Source organism: Cydia splendana, chromosome 15, assembly GCF_910591565.1.
Source record: "Cydia splendana chromosome 15, ilCydSple1.2, whole genome shotgun sequence".
NCBI classification, from domain to species: domain Eukaryota; kingdom Metazoa; phylum Arthropoda; class Insecta; order Lepidoptera; family Tortricidae; genus Cydia; species Cydia splendana.
The window spans coordinates 15,868,657-15,895,520 of NC_085974.1; the positions used below are offsets into that span (position 1 = coordinate 15,868,657).

The following is a 26,864-nucleotide window of genomic DNA, read 5'->3' on the forward strand; positions in this document are numbered from 1 at the left end:
AAACTAAATGTTTTGTGTAAGTACATGTTATGATTATTTTTATATAGTGTGTAGGTACAGTCAGCTGCAGAGAAAAGGTACCACCACTAAATAGAAGTTTGTATGCAGGGGTGGGACCTTTTCTCTGCAGCTGACTGTATCTGCGCCTGCCAAAAGAAGTCATATACAATGTTTCATAATATGAAAAAGTTTCATTAATATGGTTGATAATGTATATGTATGACAACAGCCCGTCTGACCTAGTTGGTAGTGACTAGTGACCCTGCCGGTTAAGCTGATAATCCTGAGTTTGAATCCCCGGTAAGGAAATTTGTTTGTGTAATGAGCACAGATATTTTGTACCTGAGTCATGGGTGTTGTCTATGTATTTAAGTATAGTTTGTCAAAGGACTGTCTCATTTCAAACAAAGACAGAGAGAATCATACTAGCTTTGTCATATACCAGTACTAGCACCCAAAAGATAAGTATGAGTAGTATAGTTTTCCTGGTTCTTACTGACTGACAAATTGGTTTGACCATCTATATATAGTTATCTAAGTACCCTAAGTACACACAACACAAGTCTTCTTGAGCTTACTGTAGAGTCCGACTAGAAATTGTAGAAATTAAAAAGTAGCAACACTGTAGTCTCATCCCTTTCAAATCAATTTAAGAAAATGGGATGACACTACAATATTGCTAGTTGTTAGTGACCTTGCCTATGAAGGTGATGGTTTTGCTTCCCGGGAAGGGCATTTATTTGTGTGAAGAACTTTTGTTCCCGAGTCTTTATCTATATTTGTAAAGCCTTTACCTATATACCTTTGCCTTTACACATTCAATTCACTTTCCTATTGAAAAACAAGTGCTTGCCATTGCGCATATGGGTACCAAATTTAATCTACACCGTTCATCGGTTTATATTTGATGACGTAACAGGAACACATTAGTTAATTTAGCATTAATAACATATTTTATATACTTATTAGTAGGTATAGTAGGGATAAGTTATTGACTCACTCTTACCTTTGTAGGGACATTGTTTCGTGTTGCATTTGTGGGTGCATAATCCATTTTTCCATGACACTGTCACTATAGATAGGTAGATATTCAGCGCCTCGGTCACATTGGATCCTTTGGGTGAAATGCTGCGTACGCCCACAATCCGCTTTGATCGTAGCATACATGATAAGATCACCAGCTAAGGGCAGTCCTTTCCTAAGCAGTTTCAAGTTTCAATAGAGGCGATTTTTCAGACGGCGCCTGCGTCTAAGCGACACTTCGGCGTTGTTCGCCGCCCACAATAATGTTGAAGTATGCTTTTTATTACAAATTCTAATTTACAAACACTATTATTCGGTATTTCCTTGTGCTTCGGTAAGTTATCTGCAAGGGGATAGCTCGCGCTACGTATCGACACCTAGGAGGCGATAAAATAAATAATAAAATAAAAATAAAAAATAAAAAGCCTTTTATTTCCTTTTGTTATACATAAGTTCGTTAATATATTTTTGTTGATTTAATTTGTAGGAACCCGTTAGGTGAAGGCCTCTTCCAAAGATATCCATTTTTCACTAGGAGGCGATAACGCTTGTCAAAAGTGTCACTTGGCTAGACAATGTATGACAGATGTCGAATCCCGGTAACGAAAGTTTTGCGTTTCGTTACAACATTGCAACTTGGCTAACATTTTTGTATTCGTTAATATTTTTCGACAGACTCATCTACGGTACCTGTCATTCCCATACATTTTTTATCGATTCGTTAGCGATATCTTTTTTCGAAATGCGTTTTGGCTAGGCCCCCAGTATTAGTGAGGTTAACGTTAATTTTCTAGTCGTGTTGAAAAAAAAAGTTATTAATTTAACGACATGCATGGTCACCCTAAAATTAGAATACTAAGCTACCGATATTCGGTGTCAAATTGAATGTCATCACTGTCATCACGGTCTGATTACTTTTGAAAACTCGTATCTCACTCAAGTTTGACAGTTTATTTTCTTCGTAATCAAAATGGCATTACGGTTAAAGAGGTTTTATGTTTATTAATTAGGTACTGTAGGGTGACCATGATTGTTGAGAATTAAATTTGCTCTCACCAAAAAGTTAAAAAAATAGGAAAAAGTGTGGTTGTTTCTCCTAAATACGACGGTGATCGATCAATTATCAGTTACTGAGTGTGCAGTATTAGTCCTGCTCACGTCTCATGAATCATCCTGTATATATCGTTGTCTGAGTACCCACAACACAAGCCTTCTTGAGCTTACTGTGGGACTTAGTCAATCTGTGTAAGAATGTCCTATAATATTTATTTATTTATAAATGCACTATCCCATCTCCCTGCCAATGATGTTAATTTATCCAGGGAGGAAAATGAGGACTACGTTTGTATGAAAAGGCGATTTCGCACGGTCCTCCACTTTGGTCTTAACTGACAGTTGGTAAACCTTATTACAAAAGGCATAAGGTCTACCGATGGACAGTTTTTAAGAGTGTTGCTATTTGAACTAAATGAACTAGTACGTTCTACCATTTTAAAAGCTAACTAGAATAGGACCAAAGCAATGACAAAATGTGGTCATGTCATCATTAATGTCAAATTTATATGTTTTTTTTGACGACCAGTCTGGCCTAGTGGGTAAAGGCCCTGCCTGCGAAGTCGATGGTCCTGGGTTCGAATCCCGGTAAGGCGATGAACACAGATATTTGTTCCTGAGTCATGGTTGTTTTCTATGTATATAAGTGTGTATTTATCTATATAAGTATGTTTATATCGTCGCCTAATACCCATAGTGCAAGCTATGCTTAGTTTGGGGCTAGGTCGATCTGTGTAATATAATATGTCCCCAATATTTATTTTATTTATTTTTATGAAAATATGTAGCATATAATGACACTCCATCACCGATCTTTTCAAATTGGTGCAAAGTTAGTACGGACTCACCTTGTTTGAGTTAATCAACTGGAATGTCGTTGTGGGTGTTGGGTGTGTAAACATACGTAGTATAATCTACTACGGGGCTTGGCACTTTGGCAGACATGATCGTTAAAGAAACCGGTTAGATTAGAAGAATTTACGTTAACGTATCACTAGTTTGGATGTAGTCAACACCTGGGGGCGTAGCACGGTCGCGTTTTTATCCCTTGTCACCATGTCTGTCACGTTCTAACAAGTATGTAAGTGCGAAAGGGACGCGCATAGTGATAGACGATAAAAATGGAACCGTGCTGCGCCCACAGAATTAGATTTCTATAGCTTTTAGAGGAGTTATTTTTATTAGAACTCTAAACTGGTGTTCGGCGGGCGTAAAATTCACGATGACAAGGAAGCGAGCCAAGCGTCATATCTGTTCTCTGCGGGCACATTACACCTGCACGAATTGGCTTAGGTACACAGCCATGAAAAACGTTGTCGCCCTACTTGACACTGTTTCTATAGACTCTATAGTCTGCAATAGACTTTAAGGCCAATGATGATGAATCCTGTGGGATCCCGAGACGATCATTCTCGTTTGACAATCGATTGACCGTTTACGACCCCGATTGAACCGATTAACAGATAGATGAGTTTGATATTACGTTGGATTCTTGTGTCGTATGAAATCAGTTTTTAAGAAAAAGGTACCTGTTTACACCGTCGGTTGACGATGTAACAGGTACCAAGATGACGATAGAAGCACCTTTTACCTTTACCAGTGGGGGGACACTCCTGACTTCGGGCAAACTCGGCTCCGTTCGGCTCAGCATTGCTCCGAGCAATTATTAGGGTTGGGACCACTTGACGTCCGTTTGCGTGCACGACCACAGATAAGATAATGACTTGAATTTTGACAACCCAAATAGCCAAAAGGGATAGTGCCATACATTAGAAAAGGATAGCAGAATTCGTCCCTGAATCGCTGTCAAACTTCGGTTTTGTAGGAAGTTTCCTTTCTGTACGGTCGTACTACAATTTATTCTGTGCCTTCACATACAACGTGCATACAACTGACACTATCTTTTGCTTCAAAACTACGTACATATAATTGATATAATGAACTGATAGAGTTCCATTGTGTTATTTGTGTTATAAATAGGTACGTAACGTTACCAAATCCTTCGTTCGCTCAAACCAGTCAGACTCGTTGCTTTGTTGACACATTCCGTGCATTGTTGCAACTTGCAAGAGCTTCCTATTTCATACCTTCTTTAGAACTGATTCATGTTTATAAATATTTAAGTGAGCATGCAATCCGATCATGCTTTTTCATGACAGAAACAAGTCAGTACTTAACAGTCTTTTTCAAGTTGATTTCTGTCACTTGCCGAGAATAGGTATCAGAGCTAGTGTTCTGGGTTGTGACCAAAGAATTTTTGTTGATTGTTGTTGTGTTTTGATTACAATTTCACGCATTTTTGTCCAGTTTTTAGGGTTCCGTACCCGAAGGGTAAAAACGGCAGGACCCTATTACTTAGACTCCGCTGTCCGTCTGTCCGTCCGTCTGTCCGTCTCATGAACCGTGATAGACAGTTGAAATTTTCACAGATGATGTATTTCTGTTGCCGCTATAACAACAAATACTAAAAACAGAATAAAATAAATATTTGAGTGGGCTCCCATATACAACAAACGCAAATTTGTTGCCGTTTTTTGCGTAATGGTACGGAACCCTTCGTGAGCGAGTCCGACTCGCACTTGGCCGGTTTTTAATCTAAACTGAAAACAGAAACTGAAAACAGGGCTGTTAATCTTATTAGGTAGGTAAGTACATTTTGTTTTTGCCAAGACAAGTATATTACCATTTCCAATTCTCGTTTTCCATTTTCACTAGTTTCAATGTCTGTCGCCACAAGATGTCGTTACTGTCATAAATAGTAAAACCATAACTCGTGATGATTACTTGTTTCAAGCTTTCAAAGAAAGTTAACCGCTTTGAAGGTGTCACTCTCACATGTAGGTAAGTCTCAGACGACGTGAAATTATCGACACGTAAAGTTATTGGACACCCACACTGACTTGTTGAAAGTGAAGGTATAAATTGATTTAATGTATTTTTTAAATTATTTTTCACAATTTTCAATCGTGGATGAATGCTGGCACGCATTTGCCTTCGATGCCTAACCTGTAAAAAAATTACAATATGGCAAATCAATGTCTGAAATGTATTTAAAAATTATTATTACGCTTAAAATTTAGTTCTTTCTTCGCAAGTATGTTGAAAAACATTGTGTGTAACTCCGGGAGTAAGAATATTGCACACTCGAGTCTTTAAGTCACTCCAGCCTGCGGCTGTCGTGAATCTGCAGACTCTCGTTTGCACAATGTACTATTACTTGAAAAGTGTTTTTGATTGTTTCGGAACCAATTTAGAGACTAAAGGCAGGGACACACTTATCCCACGTACGCAACGTTATGCAATGCATTATGACATCTGATCCCTGAAATTTGTATGCTTAGAAACATACTTGTCATGCGTTGCGTTGCGTATGACAAGTATGTTTCTAAGGCCTATGTTCAGCAGTGGGCGTCTTATGGCTGAGATGATGATGATGATGATGATGATGATGATACAAGTTTAAGATTACATTGACCATAAGTAATACGTAATGCTCGTCTATAGCTTATCATATCTATGTAAATGTTCACTAAAATAACAGGTTTATATTTGGCCAAGCGCCAAGCTTCAACGAAAGTTGTATCGTACTTAATTAAAATGATGTTATCTAATAAATACAATTTCATTTCCTTCCCCCCTGTCGCTGTTCGTGTATAAAATTTATAATCATTATTAATTTTATTACTTTTTACATAACGTGTGATTATAAATATAAAGTTTTTTTTACAAGGACGTCTCTTTGATGTTTTCTGGGTGCTTTGTAAACTGGTTCTGATGGGATTTGTTATGCATTATTGTTCAAAATGATGTCAGGTCACGTCAAAAGTGGGATGACTACATTCTTGTATAATTATGTAAGTCAATAGTTCTTAAATAAATGTGGGAAAGAATGGTTATGATATACTTCAATATTTGCAGCAATATTGTACACGTGAGAAGACAAGTTTTCTTTTTTTACTCAAATTATTTATTTATTTATTAATCATTTTAAATCAGGCAACAAAGGTATTTGTAATATGGGACATAACAAATACCTTACAGAAACATAGACTTATGTTGGGAAAAAGTTTATTACTTGAGATAGTAAGTGATTTTGAATAGGTTTCGTCTGGTTAAATTTAGTTCATACCCTAAAACGGGGTGAGTAGGTTTCGCGGGGAGCTATGGGTTATGAATGGGGAGAGAAGGATTGAGAGGGGGGTGAGGTGGGTTTTTAAGGCTACTGCTACAAAAATAATGTATTCCAAATTAAAATGGAGCTATAGTAATATTCATAATAAAAAAAAAATCGATCCAACAATCTTCCAAAATCACCTTTGTATGAAAAACCCTCTCACCCCAAATGCGAGGCACTACGGGGTGAGGTGGGTTTTCCTCTTTATCGTCAAAGTTATAAAATGGAACTACCCAAAATAAAATACAAACTAAAATACAGACGTCCGAACCACTTACTATATAATATACACCATTCAGTTTTCACATGTAAAAATAAAATTTTATCGAGGTTTGAAAGTCAAATTTTACCCAACTCACCCCATTTTACGGTAATCTTGAATCTCCTCGGCACCTCGGCACCTATAAAAATTGTTTTCGAGAACTCTTTCTTATGTACAGTCTCCTTCATAATCGGAGTGGCCATGGTGCCTCTATTGTCGAGGCGTTAGAGTGCGTGTTCAGATATTTTTAGGCAAATCGGCCGCCCCGATATATGTGATGGCAACTGTACGTAAAGACCAAGAAAATCAACAGATTGTTGGTAAATCCACCCTCTTACTAATCCTCTTTTGAAATAAAGAAAGGTACTGTGGAAACTTCAAATCTAAACCGTACATTTCTATGTAAATCCATCCGTTTCCCACGTACCGATTATAGTTCCGTTCGATCGCTAACGGTCCGATAAGTATTTCTTTAGGTTACTATGTAGCCAGTACTGTACTGTTCCAGTGGTTGCCCAGGCTAGTCCAGTTACAAAACTAGTGTACAGAGACCTGGAGATACGTAAGATGTTTGGGTAATTGGAGGTCTCGCTTATATTGGTTTCGACTGTTATATTATCGTAGAATTACAGGCTTGGTTATTATAACAGGTTATCTTTATTTGCGCTAACTATGTCTGATGTTTGTATCTTTAGGTATTTAAATAAAAGTGAACAAAATCTTCCCTCAAATGGCTCCTTCTGCCAGTTGAGGGTAGATGAAAACATTACATGATCAAATAATGTAAGTTGAAGTCAGGTCGTTCAGTGACTGATCCAGGCGGTTTTGTATTTGGTTGGTTAACCAATAAATGTTATAACTACCCGAAAATGTACAAATTTGATTACTTTTATTTAAATACCTAAAGATACAGAGTTAAAGGTAGTTTGTAAATAGTGAAACCTTGCATTTTGTCTAATAGGTAGTCATAGGCTATTAGATCTTCTTGTCGTGTTGAGTTTCTTCATATCATAATGGATTGTCGTGGGCAGCAGTATAACAGCGGTGTTGACAGCCGGTCTTTGTTTTACAACGGTGATGATTGTCACCAATTGGCCGTAAATTGAGATGGCGACAAAAAGATGGACAATTGTCACTGTCAAGGTGTTAATTGTCACTGTGGTGAAATAAGCTCCTAGCGGCTCAGATCAGACCGATTTATTTTTTATCCTAGCTTGCATAGCACAACATGTTACAGTAACGACTTGTTTAACTTTTCAAAAGCTACCCAGTGATTCTAAAACACGTTTTTGTTGATAACGCGAATAATATAATATTCACACATCTCAGTTTACATAAGTTTAGGACACATGGAAAATGTAAAGCATTTGCGCGCATCTCCAATCCGATTTGATTGTCTATGGATACGTGACTTTTTCCAACAGGGCAAAGATCCGTTGGCCATTCAGCCAAGTGCAGTTTCCCTTGACGTTTCTTTTCTTATTTATAGGTTTATGGTGTATGCACTCACCTGGGACAAAAACAATAATATATGCAGTTTCTCGGTATGAAAGTGAATTGTGGTTTTCTCTGGCAGTGCATTACCATGTATGGACTTTAACATGTATGTAAACAGGCTTTCCATTACCATAGAGGCAGAGCTGCGTACTCAAATGGGTTGGCACTTTGCCTATAATATAGGGTCATTGCGCTAGTTTTCGTCCGGCTCTAGTTTTCGTCCACTTGACAAAATTTGAATATAAACCTTCATTGCTGCACAAATTTGGACTTATCGCTATCCTTAATATCTAAACAATCTATGTATCTACATAAAAATATATTTCGCAAGTAGCAAATTAAAAATGAAATGTATTATTTGTTAATCCGTCAAGGAGGACGGAAATCGACACTGGACGGTAAGCTAACGCAATTACCCTAGCCTAATATACCTACTTATTAATCTTATTATACAAGTCCCTATCTGCGACGGAGTCCACGCAACATTTTAAAAAACCTTCAACCCATTTTCAATTCCTCAAAAACCTTTTGTAGGTGGAGCTCTACAACATTTGAAGAGTATATTTAAAATAAAATAGTGCATGTGCAGTGCACACTTGTATAGAGTCCCATAACCTGACTGTTTAATTGACTGTGTCTTTATACTAACTTATTAATTCTTAAATATCTAGCAGAAGGGAAGGCACAGTGAGGAAGCGGGTTATAGTGGAGAAGCATACATTTTTCGACTAAGTAGGTATACAATCTTTTGATTTCTCTACTCGGTTTTTATTTAGGTGGATGATATACCTATTATTGTTGATCTGTACGTTGTAGGAATAAGATTTTTTAACCTCTCGTGACTCGTCTGTGTACTTATGATGAAAATTTTGACCGAATTTTTATAGTAATTATTGAAGAATTTTGATTTTTTGTGATCACACGATTTTTGTCCCCCAACACATAAGAAAGATAGTCATATTTAGTCATATATTTAGTCATAACTGTGTAAAACAAAGTAGGTACCCGTTACATAAAGGTCTAGGTTCCGAGTTCCGCAACATAGATGCTTGTTCAGGCGCGACTAATTTATAAGCACTCGCGGCCAGTCTATGGAACAATATTACTAATATTAGAATAACCACGAATAACCGTAGGAAAATTATGTCAACAATATCTGGCCTTCTTTGGTTATATAATTGACTAAGTAAAAGCGAAACGCGAATGTATAATGTAATATTTGTTTCTGATTTATGGTAATTTTCTATTGGCGTTATTCATACACGCGCTTCATCAAGCCTCAATTAGCTAATAATTATCGTTGGTCTTAATTTGACTTACATATGTATTCGTAAGAAAGGGATTAAACATAACTAATTGAGGCTTGCAAAATTTATGATGAAAAAGGGGGATTAGATAGTAGGTAGAGAAGGGGAAAATTTATCGATTTGTGTAAGATAATATTGTCTTATAACATAATGGGGTACATTATGTACCTACCTTTTAATTTTATGCTATTTATAGTTAGACATGAAAACTCACAAAATATAAACTAAAGAAAATTAATTGTCTTGTCACTGTAAACTGATATTGGTCCATAACGGAATTGTTTCTCAGTCTACCAAGCCACGTTATTTTACACATTTTATCGAAATAATTAATGGAAAACAACGCTCAGCGCTAACAGAAAGAATCCACATTGACAGCTGACGTTATTGACGTAAAAAGTGAGATCCTGCTTTGACAGTGACGAGCGGCGCGCACGCACCCACCTGGAACTATCACGAGGAACCCGCCGGGATTCCGACTCGCTCTATTTCATGCAGACACAGTATAGATACTACTTCTTCGTTCAGAAATTCCACTGTCTAACAAAACTGATGTTCGACAGTTGTGAGTTTCATAATTCATAGTAGTCATAGCACAGAATAAATAATAGTACTACCGTACAGAAGGGAAACTTCCTACAAAACCGAAGTTTGACAACGGTTCGAATCATGCTGTCCCTTTCTAAAATATGGCACTATCCCTTTCGGCTATTTAGGTTGTCCAAAATTCAAGGCATTATCTTATCTGTGGTCGTGCACGCAAAGGGACGTCAAATTGTGTCAACCCTAATAATTGTTCGGAGCAATGTTGAGCCGAACGGAGCCGAGTTTTCCCGAAGGGATGAGTTTTGCACCCCTGGTCATAGTAGGTATATCTGTCTACCTACCTACCGACCAAAATAAATTTGTCTTTGATAGAAATAGGAATAAATCCAGCTCTTTAATTTAACAAACCATAATTATGTTTATAGTCTATCCCTAGTTTAGGGCAAACCTTTTTCACGACATACCTTTACATATTTTAAGTTAGAGTTAGACCAAGAATAGTCTGCAGCGATTTTGACAGCTCACATAGTGCAAGTGTTATTTATACGTCATAATTTCATAGAAGTATGACGTTTAAAATATCACTTGCACTGCGTGGGCTATCAAAGTCGCTGCAGACTTTTCTTGGTCTAACTCTACGTACTATTTAAAAGACATAGATGGCCAGCTTGTCGATATATTACTTCCATGAATCACGCTGTAATCTATACTCTAATCCTCCTTTGGTTTGATCATAATAGCCAAATACATCCAAGTCTGTTGACAAGCCCTGTTTCTAGTAAAGTGACGTGTCCAGCGACTTTTAAAGCTGATCAGACGTAAATATAAAGCCAAAGACACGGTAATTCCGATCTTATATCCTTTACACAAAGTCTATATTGTAAGTGGATGTGTTAGACGTCATCAAGGGCAAAGATACGGAAATTCCTCTGTTATCTCCATAGCAAAAAGATCATATTGTATGTGGACGTGCACGTGCAGCGCACCCATGCGTATATTCTTCAGTAGGAAGGTCTGTAACAAGGTTGTGTTAGCACGCTATGCCAAATGTGTATTACCCTTTGCCAATTTTGTTTAAATTATCCTAATAGTGAGATTTAAACATTTACTTCCATGATAATTATATTTTTAATAATCAGTAATAATCAATACGTTTTCATAATCTTAACAACTAATTAAATCTTGCACACATATTGCAAAGTAGTACATACCCACATTAAGATATTATCATCAGTTCATCGACTGATCATATCAGATATGCCAATATGAATCTCAATAGAAGCTGACACGACCGATAAGATTATACGATCTTGAAATGTTGATCAAGGAGAGAAACGACCCCGTTCATGTATATTCATAATTATTTCCATATGCATTATGCTTAAATTATCCCGCTTAAGTAGTACACTCAGCAGCAAAAGTAAGGGTACGCATCCAAAGTATCTTATTAGTGGTTTACTTGGCTGGCGCGATGACCCAAAATGAGTCTTGCGGCCCGATCCGAACTTTAAGATACGTCAGTTAATAGATCTAGATTAATTGACGTATCTTAAAGTTCGAATTTGGCTGGGCCTCCAACACAAGAGCCACTTTGCTCGGTCCAGAGCGGTATCACGCCGAGATCCCTCCACTCTCTGCTCAACGATATTTAGGATGACCAACAGGACGGCGTCCAGCTGGTCAGTTGGTCCAGAATAGCATTATAAAAGCAGGTAAATCTATACTCTACTCGGATTCTCAACTTCTTTGGACACGTGTCTCGGCGAGACGGAACATCCATAGAACGTCTAGTTGTATAAGGAAGAGTGGGAGGTGACAGGGCTAGAGGAAGATCGCCAATGAGATGGACCGACCAAATCAAAGCCAGTGCATGTGTCGGCCACAGTAAGCGAATGCTCATTGTTCACGGAAAGAGGCTCTATACGGGAGGAATGGCGACGCGTCGTTAAACGAGTCGCTCAAAAGTCTACATAAGGGCCACGACCACTCTGTCAAGTAGTGTCTCAATTCAAATCTCTATACTTATACAGAACAATAAGACTTTTAAAGATACTTTTTAACACGAACTGTAGGAAAACATCTCTATTTGGAAGAGTAGGTATTCCAGGATGGCAGATTTGTTACTGACTGTACTACTAAAGTTTTCCGGATAAACATCGTGGTTGAGCCGGTTGTTTGTGTTCTTCCTGTTTCTTTTCCCGGTTTTAATCAATAATATGGCTGTTATGAATAATTACTTTCATAAAATGATTATTTACTTATTGTTAGCAGAAGAAACGTTCTCTAACGATAATCACATTTTTTTACTTTACACACCTTTTAAATTTGCTTTTAATTTTAAATCATGATAACTGTAATAACTTGGAATAACACGCAATTAAATAATGCTGTATTCTTTATTGGAACACTATTTTATCGATCTTACAATCAAGACGCCATATCGGAGAAGAGCGAGACATACCACAGATTACACGAGTACATCACAATAACTCATACCACAGAATAAATAATAGTACACTAATACTTAGAATCTGTGCGGTAAGAGAAGAGTTGTGGAATGTATGAGGCCCCATACATTTTCTCTTTCCGCACAGACTCTACAAACAAGGTGACTTAAAAGATTCCACAGTAGGTACCTAATAATTTTGTCTGACTTTAATATGGTTAACATTTAACAAAAACTATTAACATACATATAACTTAATCTAATTTTGTAGCAATATTATACTAAATATTCTTATGACTTCAACTTCAGCCCTAGACTTAAATGAACACAATATTCTTTTACAATTTAACTAATCTAACGTAATCGGGTGAAAACTAAAACCACTATCATTTGATCGGAGCTATCGCATGCTCGTTCACATGATGTAACTACCATGACATTGTGTTTCTCATCCGTTACAATGGTTTTTAGATCAGATCAGATGGTACCATTAATCATTACGGTGTGGATTGTGATCTTACCTACCTAATTGCGGGCTGTGCCTAATTCCTAGTTCGTCAGGTGACAACCAAAACTCACTCACGAAGTTGCAAATGACCGCTATGGGAAAATTAATTTTCACCACACCAGGTCGTAAAGGCTCCCTTTATTCTTCAAAAACTGATGAGAAAGTCGTATTAAAAAAATGTATGACGTCTGACTTTCAATCCAGAGGTCGCGGCTTCAAATCCTTAACAAAGGTGATTTTGGAAGATTGTTGGATCGATTTTTTTTTTATTATGAATATTACTATAGCTCCATTTTAAATTGGAATACATTATTTTTATAGCAGTAGCTTTAAAAACCCACCTCACCCCCCTCTCAATCCTTCTCTCCCCATTCATAACCCATAGCTCCCCGCTAAACCTACTCACCCCGTTTTACGGTACTCGTAGGTATCAATGAATTTTTCGGAAGTTATGTTATGGTACGTATGTAACGGTGAAGGAACCTGCATAGACCAGAAATTCAAAGGTGTGTTTGAAGTCCCCAATCCCTATTAGGCCTGTGTGAGGACCATAAGCTCAAGCCCTCTCGCGCATGAGAGGACGCCTGGGCTATAACCGCGAAAATCGAAGTTCGCAAATTGCGGGCATTTTTCTCTGTCAGTCTAATTACGCGCATTGGAGTAAAAGAGAAAGATCCCCGCAATTTGCGAATTTCGGTTTTCGCGGTAGCCCCTCTGGGCTATAACCGCGAAGGAAGAAATTGTGGGCTGCATCCTTCTCTGTCACTAATTAATTAAGCCTTCATTGCAGTAAAAGAGAAAGATCCCCGCAATTTGCGATTTTCGGTGCCCTCTGTGCCCAGCGCTGAGATGTATATAGGCTGAATATGATTATAATTTGAACACATCCCGCTGCACTCGCGACCCGCTAATGTCGGATGTGGAGCGACCATGATGTAACGTGGTCATGAATCGCAGATCATGATCATCTGCAACTCTACAGGGTTGCCCATTGTGCCGATTATTCATAAAGGGTTACTAGTTTAATGTCAGTGTCAAATTTTGAATACATTTCGAAATTGATATTTAGTTGTTGACTCAAAAACAAAAGTTGTTTCTTCTGTTTTTGATATAGTTAAGGGGTTTTTATCGATTTTTGAATCGTATCTCCTACTTTTACACTACAGATAGAACCATAAGGAAAACGGCTATCGGTTCTTAAATCTTTTATCTCAATTTCTGTGTACCTACCTGATTTTTAAAATAATTAATACCTACTTTTATGATTTTTTAAACATTGTCTAAAAAACACGTTTTTCGTATATCGATTGCTGTGAAAGATCTAACATATACGAAATCTACATATTTGGGTTCGTCTTTGACGTCTCTAAAAACATGTCTAGGGTTTTAATTTTAAACTAACAAAAGTTATGGCCAGAAAACCAGTTTTTTGACCTAAAATTGTTCAAGCCAGATTGCGTTTGGAGTTGCAGTTGTGGTTGGAACGTCGGCGTTTAGTCAACTCTATGGCTGCTGCTTGACGCAACTTTGGCGCAACTGCCGGCCTAGCCAAGGTTACAATCGCTATCGCTTTTACAACGAAAAGCATTATGTCTCTCTATCGCTCTTCCATATTAGTGTGACAGTGATAGTTGCGTTTCGATCGCTAAGGAGCGTAAGCGATTGGCGTCTTGGCTACGCGACCTGAGCAGCGACGGCATTTTCTATAGCTCTGACTAGACGCTGACGCTTTTAAGACGCTAGTGTGTGGTGGCCCTAAGTTAGCAGGCTGATTGTGTAGAAATAGTAGAAATTGGTCAATCGCACTATCGTATAGTATCTAGGATATAAAAAAAAACTCGTGGCTAACTCCAAAACGAAATAATGGAAAATTAAATATGATACATATTTTTGGTAACCCTATAATTGCGCACGCAGTCAGCCATGCACCACTCTAATTGGTCGACCATTATGTTACAGAGTATACCGTTTACATCCCATTGGGTCAAACAGTAATACACTCTCTGTGAACACAATAAGGCTCATGGCGTCTGCATTGTTTTCGTGGTTTTGCCGTTCTTCCGGATGACCCGGATTTTGACAATGCAAGGTTTTGATTATGGTTTTATATGCGAATAGAATAGGAAGGGAGGGAAAACATGAAATAAAAGTATAGACCTGAAAGCTGGTGGTTAAAGTAAAGGAGGATGGGCAGATTTGTATGGACACTGGCTGCGCCGTCTTAAACTATGCTGGGGCCCTTGGGCACATAAGAATTTGGGGCCCTTTTGGAAAGTAAACAAAGGGAAGTAAACTAACATTTTTCTACTATGATCTTCTATTTATCATGGGTAATCAAATATACTGTTACTGTCTGTTCTTCGGGGCTCCCTGAGGATGGGGGCCCTGGGCACGGGCCCCGTGTGCCCTTATGGTAAAGACGATACTGAACCAGTGGCCCTGGAACCAATAAGAACTAGGTAAGCGTTAAAATATCGAAAATATTTTTTTTGTATGGCTAGAAATGTCAAATCTCTGTGTGATAAAGTGATGGAAAGATTTATAAATAGAGATTTCTTCAATAAGATAATTTTTAATGTTCTTGCGTTAAATCGGAAAATAACGTTCTGTACAACGGTTATTGAACGTTTGACCTAACCTATTCTTTATTAATATCATTTGCAATTCTTACTTTGTCAAATCAAAGGATTCCAACGTGTTATACGAAATCTTGCTGTAGAATTCGCTAGTTAAGGTTCAAATTAGCTAGTATTTAAATCGCTGCAGGATATCTGCATACAATACCAACGTTAGGAAGCAATTTGTGCCCACACACCCATACAAACGATGCAATTATGAATTGTCAATTAAATTACATCAGGTTTTGTAGGAATTCCTTTCAACGTCTAGCTTGTCACACAACAAGGGCATTAGTTGAGTTATAGCGTTTTAGTAGTGAAGTGAGTTGAGATAAAGTTCCTACAATTATGAGCAATCTTGGTACGGAATCTATACATTGTTGTACAGTTACATTTTTGTAGGAAACGATTGTAGATTGTAGAAGTATTTCCTTAATAAATCGCATCTCTAGACCGGTTATAGTACATTACGATTCAAGTGCGGAAGGTAGGAAAATCGCACGTGTATTATACAACGTTTTATAGCCCTTTAAATTTTTGACATAGACACGCATTGTCCTTAATCCCGCCCTAGGGCGGTAAAGTAGTAGGTACTAGTTAGTAGTAGTTCTTTCTTTTAGGTACTAGTGGTACTAGCTTGAGAGTTCTGTGTCAATAGATTTTGGGAATAAATTCACCGAGGTTTGTTAGCTCAGTTGTCCAACTGACAACACTTAGAGGATCTGCCTTCAAGACGGTCACAAGTTTGAATCAATCCATACCATTTTTTCTATATTTTTTTAATTTATTTAGTAGTCGAATACGCTTAGTACACAATAATTTATGCATCGAGAATGTTTGATTATTGTTTGTTGTTTTGTACCTTGCATTTGACTGTGACCATTGTCATGGAAAACAATCGAATGTTTTGACTCGGTCACTGTTTGTATTTCAGCGCATAGACTGCACAGAGACAGATTGACAGTCATAGTCATAGGTCAGCACTAAGCATGACTGAAACTAGATATCATTCACCTACGCAAGAAAAAGTTACTGAGGTCTCTAATACCCAGGATTGGAATCGAACCAATTTCTGTAAAAAAAAACGTACAGTATTTTCGCTTTACCAATTGCACTGCTTGTTGACAACAAAATCACGAGATAGGTACTTAAAAATCTAATCACTATAGCGTTTAAAGGTATTCTCTTTTTCAAAAAATTTAAACGGTTTATCTATTCGATAAAATGTGGAATATGAGAAAAAGTTTACAATTATGGAATATGACAATTTCTTCTTTCGTTCAAGTTACAAGTTCGACAATTCTTTCGTCAAGACAAAAAAACCGGGCAAGTGCGAGTCGGACTCGCGCACGAAGGGTTCCGTACCATAATGCAAAAAAAAAAAAAAAAAAAGCAAAAAAAAAACGGTCACCCATCCAAATACTGACCACTCCCGACGTTGCTTAACTTTGGTCAAAAATCACGTTTGTTGTATGGGAGCCCCATTTAAATCTTTATTTTATTCTGTTTTTAGTATTTGTTGTTATAGCGGCAACAGAAATACATCATCTGTGAAAATTTCAACTGTCTAGCTATCACGGTTCGTGAGATACAGCCTGGTGACAGACGGACGGACGGACGGACGGACGGACGGACGGACGGACGGACGGACAGCGAAGTCTTAGTAATAGGGTCCCGTTTTACCCTTTGGGTACGGAACCCTAAAAACGAGCTGAATATGCAAGATTGCGAATTCTAGCATGATTTCCCGGCTCAGAATAGGTATTAACAATACAGTACAGTTATAATAGCTGGCAATAATAGGACCAAATCCCTACCTACTCCATTCATGATTCAATTAGGTACCTGACCTGTCCTATATGCGTATGAGGAAGATGCCTCATCACATCAACATCATAACAGCGGCTTAGCACGGTCGCGTTTTTATCCCTTGTCACCATGCCTGTCACGTTCTAACAAGTATGTAAGTGCGAAAGGGACGCGCATAGTGATAGTCGATAAAAATGGAACCGTGCTGAGCCCGCTAGTATCAATAAAACCCGTGAACTAAACAACATGTTTTGTCGCCTTTGTCTCAATTGAGTCTATTATCGTGATATGTCATTGGAAGCATGTGATTCGTTGAGTCAAATCGGGCTGAGGTCATGATATGTATGCCATGTATGAGTATATTTATTTAATTAGTCCGTTATAGTGTTCCACTGCCGGGCAAAGGCCTCTCCCCTTGATTTCCACAACTCCCGTTGTAGTGCTTTTTCCGGCCAGTTACTGAAGTTCATCATCATCATCATCATCTCAGCCTATATACGTCCCACTGCTGGGCACAGGCCTCCTCTCATGCGCGAGAGGGCTTGGCCTATAGTCCCCACGCTAGCCCAATGCGGATTGGGAACTTCACATACACCTTTGAATTTCTTCGCAGATGTATGCAGGTTTCCTCACGATGGTTTTCTTCACCGAAAAGCTAGTGGTAAATATCAAATGACATTTTGTACATAAGTTTCGAGAAACTCATTGGTACGAGCCAGGATTTGAACCCGCGACCTCCGTATTGAAAGTCAGACGTCATATCCACTCGGCCACCACTGCTTCACTGCGTTACTGAAGTTACTTTCCGCAAAAGAAGCGCGGACGTCCCAGGCCCAGACGGAGATGGCGGGACGACAATAGACGCCTTGATCAGTAACTGGCCTTCATCAGGCTGGTTATAATGCAGATTTTTGTTTGACGTTCCTTGTCTAAATATTTCGACACAGTCAAGCCACCCCATCAAGTACCCCTACTAGCGCCACTTGCACCATTCCATCCCATTAACCTGGGGTTAAGTGGTTAAACCGCTAACCCAGTGTTAAATTGTACTGGTAACCAGGTTTCACCGGTTAACCCCGGGTTAGTGGAATGGTGCAAGTGGCGCTTAGACATTTAAAATGACTTATTTTACAACGTGACTTATGGGTGTAGGTAGTAGGGTCTGCCACGCACCCATGGGTACACACACCCACACGCCGATGATGTGACAAAGTACATTTCTAGTTGTGAGTCATACACACACTTGACTAGTAGCTTGTACCTAGTTATTGATTTAGTAGTAGGTAGGTAATTACGTATTTTCTTGGAAAATAAAAATAATCGAGAGTTCAAGCCGCTGCTAAAAAATGTACACAATAATTCAAATTTATTTTAAGTATATTTATAGATAGTTTGTATTATTATTTTTAAACCATGCAAACTTGGCATAAGACTAAAATTATTTTTTTAACTAAGCCGACAAAACAAAATTCAAAAATAAAGTTACGTGGCCAAGGAAAGGGAGGATGGCCAATTGAATCTGCTCTGTGTCGTTTTTGTAAAAATCCGTAAGTTATGGCATTTAAGGCCGTAATAGGTTTACCAAGCAGAGTGTAGTGCCAATTGCTTCAACGGAAACAGCCAATTGTTACAGATTCTTTGCTGTCTGATTACATTTACTTAGAAGTCTTATTTAGCGTGCGTCACTTGCAGGAATGTGTATATTGTGTCGCCATCCTCAGTTGTTGATAGCTTGATAGCATAGCGTAGCTTTATGTACTTAACTACATAAATAAAAAAAAAGATAAACCAATTTTTGAAGCATTTCTAAAAATATATTTTGTGTTGAGCATAATATTTTAACAACACTTTATTTTTCATATTCATGGCTTTAAAAGCACGGACGTCCCAAAGTTTTTGCTTCAGGACAATTGAAAAAATACATTTTTTTATGTGCTGTAGTTTCAAATTTAAAAAATCCAAGTAAATATATTTACTATAGTTTAAATACCTTCACAATAGTCTCAATTTTTTATTCTGTTCTCTGCAACTAATGCCGATAAATGTCCAGAAACAATCGTTTTCTATACCTTATAAATACTAAATTACAAAACTGAACTGGTTTACTTGACTTGCAAGTAAAAAAAGTTTAGTCTCAAAGTGAATGCACTTACTGTATTAAACAACGACATTAAGATTACGACCATAGTAATTACTGTAATTAGTTGAAATGCTCTAATAAAACACGGCACTTACGGTTTTTACGACATTACATGCAACTGAAAACATAGGGCCGATTTTCAGTCAGTTGTCGTTTTTTTTCGTTCGATTTCGATAAAATTTGGTAAATAGATAAAAGTTCACGGTTCTGTACAATATAAGCGCAATTTCACCGGGAGACCGAGTACTTTTGACAGAGGAGAGTTGTGACATTGTCGATTTTTTGGAATCTAATGACTGTTAGCGAGCTCGCAACAGTGTGCGTTTGTTAGTTCGTAACTTGAACTAACAAACGCGCGCTAATGCGACCATGTTTTTAGTTAATAGATTCCAAAAAATCAACGATGTCTCAACTCTCCTCTGTCACAACTCACCTCGGTCTCCCCTATGTCGTAAAAAATCTACCCCTGAGTTACAAAAACGTATGGAATTTTCGTAACTCACCGGAAATTTACATACATTTTGTATCTCCCAAATTGGGATTTCGTGTTTATTTCGCCCAGAGTTATGAACTATTAAAATTTCAAACTTAACAAAATGTATTAAATTCTGTCGAAAAAAATATCGATAATAAAATAAAAATAGGACAAATAAGGGAAAGACTACGCGAGTTATGTCTTGTTAGGTTAGATGCATTTTACAAAATTTCGAAAAAGTGCCAGTTGTCCTTTTTAGAGGACATTTAAACTTTAAAGTTCTTTAAAAACCAGTTTAAGTTTAATGATATTGATAAATGGTAGGAAGTGATTATGTAAATAATTGTTAATGAAATTATGAAATACTTAATAATTTGTGTCAAATATTAGATATAGATGGTCAAGCAAATCTTGTCAGTAGAAAAAGGCGCGAAATTCAAATTTTCTATGAGACGATATCCCTTCGCGCCTACTTTTTTCAAATTTGCCGCCTTTTTCTACTGACAAGATCTGCTTGACCAAGTATATATGTATATGTATTTAAGAATATTTTGAAAATAGTAACTTTTTCTAAACTACCTACGGTACAAGGTAGGTTTCATCGCAGAATATAATCTCTCTATTTACTCGTATTGCTCTACAGGTGTCGGCGACTTTGCTAAAAAGATACCGTTACTCTCTGTAACGTTACATAATATATTTTTGCTTTATATACTAGAATTATAATAATCTTATTACAGAAAGTTACCGCGATCGTTGCCCCTGCGCAGGCTGCGCATCGATCGTATGTTTTGAAACAAAAAAGGAATAAATAACACTATTTACCATTTTTAATTTGTTCTTTATTATGTACGATATAGAGTTGACTATGAAATGAGCTTTTAGATGAAAGTATTACACTTTTGTTTTCGCTGCGAGACGTATTATTATGGTTTGAGGCCACATCGTCAGCGTCATCCATCACTGATAATGATAACCTATTAAATATGACGTGTGACCTTAAATTCATCAAACTGTCATTTAATGCACCAGGTTGTTAAATTGCACGCAGACAGAGTATCATTGAGGTAAAAAATGGGTAAAAAATGTTCAGTTAGCTTCGTATTAATTAGAAACGTAATTATGTTACAATAGCACTATTCTTTAATTCGGGTGTTGTGGTTTTTGTAACCTCAGCACGATTAAATTCGTATATATTATAGATCGTTTTACATTATGGTTTTAAGTAAAAAAAAAAACAACCATTTATGTCAAGCTACAAGGCTCATAATTGGTTGTCAACAGTTGTATAATAAATAGGTCATTCCTAAAATACTGTACAAAAAAAATATATCAAAAATAATCATTAAAAAAAAGAGGGAAACTAGAAAAAGAGGGAGGGAATATAAAGAGGGAAACGTTAAAATTTTGCACTCAATACGCTTGTTTTAGGGCCTAACGCCATAATACTATGGAGTATCTCACAGCGATAGTGTGTCATAGTTCATAGAGAAAGTGTTTATTTAATGATATCGTCTATCATCTGTTTCAATCTGTAATGGATGTATTTGTATGGGTGGGTGTGTAATATGACATATGATGTCGGTATGTATGGTTAATTCAACTTGATTGCACCAGTCAATCATTATGTTTTGGTACTTTTGCCAATTTTAAGGGTTCCGTACCCAAAGGGTACAAACGGGACCATATTACTACGACTCCGCTTTTGTCTGTCCGTCTGTCTGTCTGTCACCAGGCTATATCTCATGAACCGTGATAGCTAGGCAGTTGAAATTTTCACAGACGATGTATTTCTGTTGCCGCTATTACAACAAATATTAAAAACAGAATACAATAAATATTTTAGTGGGGCTCCCATACAACAAACGTGATTTTTTCCCCGTTTTTTGCGTAATGTTTCTAAATAGTGGTTCCGTACCCACTCGTGCTCGAGTCCGACTCGCACTTGGCCGGTTTTGAATTTTTTTAATGAATGAATTTAAATGAACTTTGGGAAGACTTTCCAACCAGGTACACTTCGATACCATGTTATAATAATATTTACTCACACTGTAATAATATTAGACACCTATCTTGGTACTAACTATAAATATAGAGATAAAATAGGACGCTAAAACGTTGCACGCATGACATATGATTTAGACGAGCCGCAAATAGAGGCAACTATGTCAAAGTTCATAACACGAGTCGACGTTACAAGTACATACCACGAACTGTGGAGAAAGTGCATAGTTAATGATATAGTAAACATTGTCTACTTATCTACGAGAATACCGTCGGCACACTGTAGTAGGGGTCACCTCGATTAAATAAGGTTAAGTAATTTTAATAGAGTAAAAGCCTTTACCCAACAGTGGAACACAAAAAGTATGACATGAAATTACCTTAAATTTTTAATATTACAATATTATTTATGAATAGAAATTTTCTTTAAAACATATTTATATAATAATATAATTCTAAGGTTCACTGATTATAAAGCAGAGTAAAACAATCTTTCTCTCTCTCTTCTCAAACAAAATGCTGTGCGATTTTCTGTAAGAATATTTATTTAACAATTTAATCATATATAGCTTTTAAAACTCCCAAGTTCTAATTAAAAAAACATAATAGCTCGACATGACGGCTCACCTCTTTATTGCTACCGTTTAAGATTAAGTAATATACACTTAAAACTACAAGCTATTAAATAATATGTACTTAGTGTAGAACAAAACCCTTGCCGGTGTTTCCGGCAGCGCCTGCGCCGAACAGCGTGTCGTGTCGTGATAAACAGTTCGTGATAGGCCGCCGAGCGAAATTTGATGGGGTATTCTGTAAGTTATTGGTTTGAGTTGTAATTTTAGTTTATGAGTAACAAAAGGAAAACACTTGAAATTTATATAGTATTGTAAATATACGTAGGTATGTGTTCAAAGTTTATTTATAATTTTCACAGTTATAAATTGTACAATACACGTCAGGTTTATAATTTAGGTATCTAATTATTATGTATTGCAATATGTTTCTATTATATGTAATTACGATCAGTAAAAGTATCGAAATTCCAGGGCATTGAAGTTACATTATTGGGCTGGTTAAAAAAAGCGTCCCTGTGCTATTTCATTACATTACGTTTTTTTTTAATTTAGGTTTAAGGTAATATTTAAATTTTTATTGAAATAACACGATAACTTATTATGGTAGCGTTTTTGTGGAAAAAGAAACTCTTATTAGCTTGCTTGGTGGTGAAATTAAAAGCTAATAATAGTAATAAGACTTTCTTCTTAAAATACCTATGCAAATATAATTTATTGCATTTCTTTTATTTTATTCGTTGTGCGTGTAGTAAAATACATAAAAATTTAAAGACATAATAAATTCCTATCTATAAAGAGAAAATAAAGTGCATTGGGTGCAGAATGGCACCGGCAGCATACCGTTTGTAAAGTCACATTCTCTTGTTTCTGAACGCACCAGTCGGCCAAGAGCGCGCTTCGAGGACAGACGCGCGCGCGTTCCGAAATTTTAAAAATTCCCGCTGATAAATTAAAAAGTTTCTTACTTTGAGTTTGTTCTGTGGATTTAGTGTTGTGTTTTCGTGGTTAGTGAAAAACTATACAGGACGGTTTTGTTTTCCTGTTTCGTCCCGTAAGTAATGGAATAATAACTACTGACAATTAGGGAAATATGTAGAGCAACTTGAGTTTGGTGTACACATTTTATAATTATTATATATAACATAACAGTTTTTGAGTAACATTTTTATTATAATTATTAATGGCTTATGCTCAGACTAATATTTATACAAAAATATTATTGTCATTAATTATTTTCAATATTAAAAGAGTTCTATGTATATGTTACAATAATTTATTGTCGAGATTCTTATTATAACTAGTGGCTCTGTGAGCTGTAGACCTCGCGAGCAGAGCTTGAAATAACATGGTGCTAAGAGCTTTAAATACACCGTGTTTTTTTTTATTTCCGTTAATTTCAAGGGTGCATTCCTGAGCTTAAATCAAGTAACTTTCTCAAAGACACCGATGTTCTAATTAAGTCCATTTCGGAGATAATCCATAATTTATTTTTTTACTATAAGGCCTCTACAAGCGTGTACACTTGCCTTAAGGCCGGCTTACATATTGATTAGTGTTTAGAATGAGTTCATACATTTGCTACTAAACTTAAGTACAATCTCGGTCGATTGATGTACGAAATGACATTGATATGTCACAGATTTCAATTGTTTGGTTGAGTTAAATGTAATGCCCGTGTTACAACAACGCTATATGCTACATTTAATTACTTTTTAAACAAAAAAAAAACAAAAAAGAAAACAAAAAAAATTTTTTTTTTTGAAAATTAACTATGCCATTTAGTTCTTATAAACGTACTTAACTATACCCCGAAGTTAACGGAATTCAATAAAAACACGGTGTATAGTAAACTAGTGGCTCTGTGAGCTGTAGACCTCGCGAGCAGAGCTTGAAATAACATGATGCTAAGAGCTTTAAATACACCGTGTTTTTTTTGATTTCCGTTAATTTCAAGGGTGCATTCCTGAGCTTAAATCAAGTAACTTTCTCAAAGACACCGATGTTCTAATTAAGTCCATTTCGGAGATAATCCATAATTTATTTTTTTACTATAAGGCCTCTACAAGCGTGTACACTTGCCTTAGGGCCGGCTTACATATTGATTAGTGTTTAGAATGAGTTCATACATTTGCTACTAAACTTAAGTACAATCTCGGTCGATTGATGTACGAAATGACATTGATATGTCACAGATTTCAATTGTTTGGTTGAGTTAAATGTAATGCCCGTGTTACAACAACGCTATATGCTACATTTAATTACTTTTTAAACAAAAAAAAAAACAAAAAAGAAAACAAAAAAAAAATTTTTTTTTGAAAATTAACTATGCCATTTAGTTCTTATAAACGTACTTAACTATACCCCGAAGTTAACGGAATTCAATAAAAACACGGTGTATAGTAAATTAAAGAAAAACAATACGAAATTTATGTGTAAAAAAATACAAAAAGTTATAATATCCCAGCATACAATTACTGGGGATCGAACCCAGACCCTCTGTCTGTGCAAACAGAAAAAGCGAACGTTTACAAACTGAGCCAAATTGTTCTTAGATGGGTTGACGAAATTTAGCTACTCCTTCTCAAATTAAAATTAGTTAAAATTAAATATCTAAATACCGCCTAAACCAGCGATAATTTTTTTCTGCATTTTTTGCTATTAACTCTGTAAACATGTCTCAAAAAGAAAAAAGTCTTATGATATCGATACGACTATTTGTTTAGGCGCCAGGTATCACGACTCCGCCATTTTTAAAAATTTCCAAAAACCGGATTGACAAAAAAATTTTATTTAGTCATAAAATTCGGTCACAAAATTTCACGAGAATCGGTTAAGAATTGCGACCTGTAGAGGAGAACATCCGGACATACGAAAGCAAAATGCCCGAGTCAAAACGTAGACCTTCGCTTCGCTTCGGTCAATTAAAGAAAAACAATACGAAATTTATGTGTAAAAAAATACAAAAAGTTATAATATCCCAGCATACAATTACTGGGGATCGAACCCAGACCCTCTGTGCAAACAGAAAAAGCGAACGTTTACAAACTGAGCCAAATAGTTCTTAGATGGGTTGACGAAATTTAGCTACTCCTTCTCAAATTAAAATTAGTTAAAAATAAATATCTAAATACCGCCTAAACCAGCGATAATTTTTTTCTGCATTTTTTGCTATTAACTCTGTAAACATGTCTCAAAAAGAAAAAAGTCTTATGATATCGATACGACTATTTGTTTAGGCGCCAGGTATCACGACTCCGCCATTTTTAAAAATTTCCAAAAACCGGATTGACAAAAAAATTTTATTTAGTCATAAAATTCGGTCACAAAATTTCACGAGAATCGGTTAAGAATTGCGACCTGTAGAGGAGAACATCCGGACATACGAAAGCAAAATGCCCGAGTCAAAACGTAGACCTTCGCTTCGCTTCGGTCAATTAATTTATTTTGATTCCATTTTTTTATCCAAATATTTTCTTACCACAATTTAGGTCATACGAAGTTTTTAAAGTGTTCTCTAGTTTTGAATCCATAATACCTGGTCTACTTAATGCCCTAGTACTTTACTAATTACTACATTAGCTTAGTTAACGAGTCGTTATCAAGTTAATTAACTCGTATTCGTGTTTTTACGCAAGTCAGTAATTTTAATTATACAACACACCATTCTAAATTAAATCACTCGAATATCATGTATTTCATAATCTTTAATTAACTTATAATAACGTGATGTATACATAGGAGTAATTAAATCATATTATAAGTTTCATAATACTAATAACGTTTTTTATATTTATATTGGTAGTTTAAACGATTGTTTTATGACGAAATGTACCTTCCTAAACGTAACGGCCTTTATATAGGGCAATGGGTGACAATGGGCAGTATGACTAACTTGATGGTTTTTGACGCTTGTTTTTTATGACTGACGTCAGTATTGGAGTACCATGCTTAATTTCTTAGGTATGTTGGAACAACACTCACCAAGGGCTTACTAAGTAGAAAGTTGATATTAATTTTTAACAAGCAGAAACGTCTGCGAACGATTCTATTAAGTTTAGAATAAATTTAAAAGTGGAAAAATTACTGTCTTGGGTGAGACTTGAACTCACGGCCTCTGGATCGATACTCCAGCGCTCTGCCATCTGAGCCACCAAGACCTCATCCATAGCCAGCAAATCTTTCCACCATATTACAGGTCAAGGGGACCCTTAATTTATTCTAAGCTTAATAGCATCGTTCGCAGACGTTTCTGCTTGTTAAAAATAAAAATTAGGTGAATTTCCAATATGACGTGGAACTCCGGTAGCCGTTTTAGAAGTGTAACACTCTTGCGGTAGATGTCGCTAAGGGTCCCCTTGACCTGTAATATGGTGGAGAGATTTGCTGGCTATGGATGAGGTCTTGGTGGCTCAGATGGCAGCGCGCTG

At 36.6% G+C, this 26,864-nt stretch overlaps 2 protein-coding genes across 2 annotated transcripts in view; one reads left to right on the top strand and one right to left on the bottom strand.

The window, feature by feature from the left end:
- Nucleotides 1–4,474: 4,474 nt before the first annotated feature.
- The window catches only part of LOC134797338 (insulin receptor substrate 2), a 394,635-nt gene continuing 372,245 nt past the window's right edge, over nucleotides 4,475–26,864 (bottom strand). Inside the window, exon 16 of the mRNA XM_063769560.1 lies at nucleotides 4,475–4,676. The gene's annotated coding sequence lies outside the window, so the exon portion shown is untranslated. The remainder of the gene's footprint in view (nucleotides 4,677–26,864) is intronic.
- Nucleotides 23,296–26,864, top strand: part of LOC134797745 (SH2 domain-containing protein 4B-like) — a 60,903-nt gene continuing 57,334 nt past the window's right edge. Inside the window, exon 1 of the mRNA XM_063770104.1 lies at nucleotides 23,296–23,483. The gene's annotated coding sequence lies outside the window, so the exon portion shown is untranslated. The remainder of the gene's footprint in view (nucleotides 23,484–26,864) is intronic.